Source organism: Carlito syrichta, unplaced genomic scaffold (assembly GCF_000164805.1).
Source record: "Carlito syrichta isolate Samal-C Ts95f unplaced genomic scaffold, Tarsius_syrichta-2.0.1 Scaffold305686, whole genome shotgun sequence".
In the NCBI taxonomy this organism is placed as follows: domain Eukaryota; kingdom Metazoa; phylum Chordata; class Mammalia; order Primates; family Tarsiidae; genus Carlito; species Carlito syrichta.
Genome location: NW_007249782.1, coordinates 66,838 through 73,456, shown reverse-complemented (window position 1 = coordinate 73,456; position 6,619 = coordinate 66,838). Strand labels below are relative to the sequence as shown.

Here is a 6,619-nt window from a genome sequence, read left to right as displayed (position 1 = left end):
CGCCGCGGCCCCTCCGCGGAGCTTCTGATGGTCTTGGCTGGGACCCTCAGACGCGGTTCCTCGTCCCTCTTCGTGTCAGGCAGTGATCGCCTTGCTGCAGAGGGGAAACGGCACATTTAAGGAGAAGAGCCCGCGGGTGGCTTTCCACGAGACAGTTGCTGTGGTCATCTGCAATAATAAATGCAAAGAGGAGCCAGTCACCATGACTCATCTGGGCACTGGAGCTATTATTGCTGTCATGATAGCAGAACTGAGGGGTAAGGACATTCTGAGTTATCTGGAGAAAGACATCTCTGTGCAGACGACCATCGCTGTGGCCATGCGGACACCACCCAAGAACTCAGCCGCGACTGCGTGGCCTTCGCGTCCATATCCTTCATTGCTCTGATGGTTATTTCCTCGGCATGGCTCATCTTCAGCTTCATCCAGAAGATCAGGTACACCAACGCGCGCGACGGGAACCAGCGTCGCCTTGGAGATGCAGCCAAGAAAGCCATCAGCAAGCTGACGACCAGAACGGTGAAGAAGGGCGGCAAGGAAACCGTCCCAGATTTCCATCGCTGAGCCATCTGCAGAATGATGCTGTCCGGATCCTGCCCTGCAAGTCCTTTACGCACCGTAAGGCTGCAGCGCTTGAGGACAACTCACCTGCCGTAGCGTCCTCCCTCCAGCCCCTCCCGCCCACCCAGGTCCCAGTGCGTGCTGGGCTGAGTCCTTCCGTGAGCCGTGCATTCCCCTCAGTATCCGGCTGGGCTGTGTCTTCTTCCATGGCCGCGCGTTTTCCTCTGCATCCTGAAGTGTTTCCCACAGGAATAAAGGATTTCTTTGCTGGGGGGGGGGACCTTTCTACGTAAATAATCAGATCATCTGGGAATAGAGGCAGTTTGTTGTTGTTTTTGTTTTTTGTTTGATTTTTGTTTTTCTGAATCAGAGTCTCACTCTGTCACCCAGGCTGGAGTGCAGTGGCACGTTGATCGCGGCCACCGCAGCTTTGGCCTGCTGGGCTCAGGTGATCCTTCTGCTTCAGCCTTCCAGGTAGCTGGAACTACAGGGGTGCACCACCACCCGTGGCTAATTTCTTAATTATTGTAGAGACGAGGTCTCACCATGCTGCCCAGGCTGGTCTCAATCCCACGGACTCAGGCAGTCCTCTTGCCTCAGCCTCCCAAAGTGCTGGGATTATAGGTGTGAGCCACCGCACCCACCTAGAGGCAGTTTTACTTCTTCCTTTTTGATCTTTATGGTTTTATTCTTACCTAAGTTCACTGACTAAACAGAAGTTTTGACACTGAGCATTCTTGTCTTCTATGTGATCTTAGGAGGAAGGCATTCTATATTTCATCACTAAGTATGATGCTAGCTGTGGGTTTATCATGGATGCCTGCTATGATGATACAATGCTATGTAAAAACAAAAGAAAAACTAAAAAACTTAGTGGCTTAAAAGAACAACCATCTTTTTGGGGTTTTTTGAGTTGGAGTATTACTCTGTCACCCAAGCTGGAGGGCAGTGGCATGCTCACGGCCACCACAGCCTGGGCTCATACGATTCTTCCACCTCAGCCTTCCAAGTAACTGGAACTAAAGGCACGCGCCATGTCGCCTGGCTAATTTTATTTTTGTTTAATGGGACACTGTTTTTATTATTTACTTATTTATTTATTGAGTTGGAGTCTCACTCTGTCACCCAGGCTGGAGTGCAATAGCATGTTCACAGCCACTGCAGCCTCGACCTGCTGGGCTCTGGTGATCCTTCCACCTCAGCCTTCCAAGTAGCTGGAACTATAGGCATGTGCCATCACACCCAGCTAATTTTTTGACTGATTGTAGAGATGAGGTCTTGCCAAGTTGCCCAGGCTGGTTTGAACCCCTGGCCTCAGGCAATCCTCTCTCCTCATCCTCTCAAAGTGCTAGGATTACAGGTGTGAGCCACCATGCCCAGCAAGAGCCACCATCATTTATTTAACGTATGAATCTGCAATTTGGGCAAGGCTAAGTGGGGAGGACTTGTCTTTGTTCCACACAGTATTAGCAGCCAAAGGATCCACTTTGAAGAGTATTTACTCAAATGGCTGGCAACTGATGCTTCCCCTCTAGGGCCTGCTTGGATTCCCACAGCATGGCATCTAGATTCCAAGAGTAAATGTTTCAAGACCTGTTTCAGCTTTATGACCTAGCTTCACAATTCACATAGCATCACTTCCACAGTAGTCATAGGCCCACACAGCCAGATTCCAGGCAAGGGAACACAGCTCCTACCTCTTGATGGGATGAACGACACATGAAAAAAGCATGCAGGCTGGGTGTGGTGGCTCGTGTCTGTAATCCCAGCACTTTGGGAGGCCAAGGTAAGAAAACTGCTTGAGCCCAGGAGTTCGAGACCAGCCTGGGCAACATAGTGAGACCTTGTCTCTACAAAAAAATTTAAAAATTAGCCGGTGGGCAACCCCTTCAGGTCCCTTCCCACTGTGGAAGCTTTTCTGTCCTCTCAATAAATTCTGCTTTCTCAAAGAAAAAAAAATAGCCAGGTAATCGGGAGGCTGAGGTAGAAGAGTTGCCATAGCCCAGCAGGTTAAGGCTGCAAAGAGCCAAAATCAAGCCACTGCACTCCAGCCTGGGTGACAGAATAAACCCTGTCCAAAAAAAGATGAAAAAGGAAAAGAAAAGAATGTGAATTGGGATGTATTGTTACAGTTATTGTTGTAAAATATAATCTGCCAAAGTGTCCTTTATTAGACTGAAAAGTATTTCTTCTATTATAATGTGATTGGTTTTCGTAATTAGCCAATACTGAATTTTGTCAAATGCTGTTACTGCTTCTATTGATGGGTCATATGGTTTTCCTCCTTTATTCTGTTTATTATGGGAAACAATACCGTTGCTTTTAGAATGCTAGTTTTCCACTCCTAGAATAAACCAAATTGGTCATGACATAATAAACTTTTTATGTATTGCTGGATTATTTTATTTATTTTTGAGGGGGAGTCAGGATCTTACTCTAGCCCAGGCTGGAGTACAGTGGTATGATCACTGCTCACTGCTGCCTTTGACCTTCTGGGCTTAGACGATCCTTCCACCTCAGCCTTCTGAATAGCTGTGTGTGCTCTACCATGCACACCCAGCTTATTTTTCTGATTTTTTTTGTAGAGACAAAGTTTCACTATGTTACCTAAGCTGGTCTCAAATTCCTGGGCTCAAGTGATTCTCCCACCTTGGCCTCCCAAAGTGCTAGGATTACAAGTATGAACCACTGCGCCCAGCCTATTGCTAGATTTTATTTCCTGTTACAATTTTTTCCATCTATGTTCTTGAAGGATACTGATCTGTAACTTTATTTTTTTGTAACAACTTTGTCAGGTTTGGGTATCAACACTGTACTGGCATCATATAATGAACTGGGAAGTGCTCTCTCTCTTTGAATTTCTGGAAGTGTGTATGACATTATTTAGATATTTAGTAGAATTCACTACCTGACCCTGGAGTTTTTCTTGTGGAAATTTCGGTTTTTGATAAGTTCTTTAATTGGCTATATAGATTTTCCATTTCATCTATGTAGGTCTTGGCTATGTTTTTCTTTTTTCTTTTTTTTTGAATTGGAGTTTCACTCTGTTGCCCAGGCCAGAGTGCAGTGCATGCTCATGGCCACCACAGCCTCAACCTGCTGGGCTCAGGTGATGCTTCTGCTTCAGCCTTCCCAGTAGCTGGAACTACAGGCATGCGCCACCACACCTGCTAATTTTTTGATTTATTGTAGAGATGAGGTCTCACCAAGTTGCCCAGGCTGGTTTCAGCCAATCCTCTCACCTTGGCCTCCCAAAATGCTGGGATTATAGGCGTGAGCCACTGTGCCTGGCAGGCTATGTTTTTCAAACCATTCGATCATTTCATCTAAATTGCAAAAATACCTTGGCAAAGAGTACTTTAGAAATCCCCTTATTATCATTTTAATATCTGTAGGATCCATAGTGGTGTTCTCTTTTTTATTCCTGATATTGGTAGTTTATAATCTCTTTTAGTTATCAGTCTAGGTAGAGATTTATTGACTTTGTTGATCTTTTCAACAACCAATTTTGGGGTTTATTTTCTCATTGTCTTTTTTCGTTTGATTTCTGTTTTAACTGCACACCATCATTGGCAAAGCAGAGTGGGATCTTTGTAAAAACATAATCAGACAGTGTTACTCCCCTGCCAAAAACTTTCAATAGCTTCCCATTGCATTTAGAAGAAAAGACAAAACCATTACCATATCCTATAGACTCCTACATGATCTGGTCTTTGTTTCTTTAACACCATCTGTTGCTCTTCACATGGCTGTTTCCTTTTTATCCTCCCTGTGTCTGCTTAAAGAATACATAACACATCAAAGACCCCTTTCCTTGATCATTATGAAGCAGCTCCCCTTGCTTATTTTCTTTCTTCATAAGCACTTTCCACAAACTATAATTATTTTATCAATCAGTTTAAGTTTATTGACATGTTCAGATTTGTTCACGTTAAAAGTTTCATCTGAACAGGATACCTCTACATTAGAGTATAGCATTTTGGCTAAAAGACCAGACTCTAGATTCAGACTGGCTGAATGTGAATCCTAGATCCACTATTTATCATATGAACATGGACAAGTAACATAATTTCTCTAGGTCTTGATTATCTCCATCTGTGAAAAAGAAATGTTATCAGTACTCATCTCAGTATTGTAGAAATTGAGTTAAGGCATCAAAGGTGTTTAAAACAAGCATGGCACATAGTAAAGTCTTGAGGAAATATATATAACTGTTATTACACATCACTGGTTCCTTTTTATTTGAGTCGGAGTCTCACTCTGTCGCCCAGACTGGAGTGCAGTGGCCGCTCCCGGCCACCGCAGCCTCGACCTGCTGGGCTCCGGCGATCCTTCCGCCTCAGCCTTCCGAGTAGCTGGAACTACAGGCGTGCGCTACCACGCCCGGCTGGTCTTTTTATTTATTGTAGAGATGAGGTCTCGCCAAGTTGCCGAGGCGGGTCTCGAACCCGCGAGCTCAGGCAATCCACTCACCTCAGTCTCCCAAGGGCGCGGATTACAGACTAAGCCACCGAGCCCGGCATCACTGGTTTCTAATGCCCAATACTGTGTCTAAAATTCAAATAACAGATGTGAGGAACTGTGTGATGTGTACAAATGCTATACAAGTATGTCAGATGTTATTGGCCCAACTGCGTAAGGCAATGCATTAATTGTATGGAGGTTTTTATTATTTGCCACTATTCCTGGCAAATCAACAACAAAACATTTCTGTGAAACAAACCAAATGACATTATTTTTAAATTGTTCATTTGTTTGGACTATTTGTGCTTCATTTCTCCCTATTAGAACATAAAGTCTCCAGAAACATGGATAATCCTTCCTTCCTCCTATCAGTAAACATCACTGAGCAGCTGTTATGGTGTCACACACTGTGTTCCTAACCAGGGTAAAAGGCAGAGCTCTGCCCTTAAGGGAACCAGTTGTGGGAAGGTGGGGCCATATGTAAATGGACAATTATCACAAAGTATGGTGCACACTCTAGAGAAATACCTGGTGTTATATGCTACTGGGCATTCAAATCAGACTGCAAGTACCGCTAATGGGCTTTCCCAGGAAGTCTTCTGCAAGGATGACACAATGCCTGAAGCACAAAGGGTGCTGAACAAATGGGTGTTCAATAGCCAGGTTGAGAATGCAGTATAGTATTACTATATACCCAGTAACTTTTCCATCTCTATATAGCAACCATTGAGAGTTAGGTTGGTACCTCACTTATCAATCCCTAGACCAGAGCACCGTCGCTTCTATAGACCAGAGGGCTATACCCACCAAAAGGCAGGAAAAGAGAAACGATAAAGATTTATTTATTTATTTTTTGAGTTGGAGTCTCACTCTGTCACCCAGCCTCAACCTGCTGGGCTCCAGCAATCCTTCCGCCTCAGCCTTCCAAGTAGCTGGAACTACAGGCGTGCGCTACCACCCCCGGCTAATTTTTTGATTTATTGTAGAGATGAGGTCTCACCAAGTTGCCCAGGTGGGTCTCGAACCTGTGGGCACAGGTAATTCACTCACCTCAGCCTCCCAAGGCGCGGGATTACAGGCTGAGCCACCGAGCCCGGCTAACAATAAATATTTAAAAAGAAATAACTTGTCAGTCTTCAAATGGAAGATAACCTGGTAAGGTGCACATTGGGCTATCTATCTAAAATAAGGCCAGGTGCGGTGGTTCATGCCTGTAATCCCAGCACTTTGGGAGGTGGAGGTGAGAGAACTGCCTGAGTCCAGGGGTTGGAAATCAGCCTGGGCAACCTGGCAAGACCCCATCTCTACAATAAATCAAAAAATGTAACCAGGCAAGGTGGCATGTGCCTGTAGTTCCAGCTACTTGAAAGGCTGTAGCAGAATGATGGTCAGAGCCCAGCAGGTAGAAGTCGCGGTAGCATTAAGGGTACCACTGCATGCCAACCTGGGTGACAAAGTAAGACTCTGACTCAAAAATATAAATGAATAAATAAATAAAATATACGCACAAGGCCGGGTGCAGTGGCTCACACCTATAATCCCAGCACTTTGGGAGGCCAAGGTGAGAGGACTGCCTGAGCCCAGGGGTTTGAGA

General features: G+C 45.1%; 1 pseudogene; it reads left to right on the top strand.

Annotated features, from left to right (window-relative positions):
• Positions 1-564, top strand: part of LOC103264611 — a 9,239-nt pseudogene extending 8,675 nt beyond the window's left edge.
• Positions 565-6,619: the final 6,055 nt, after the last annotated feature.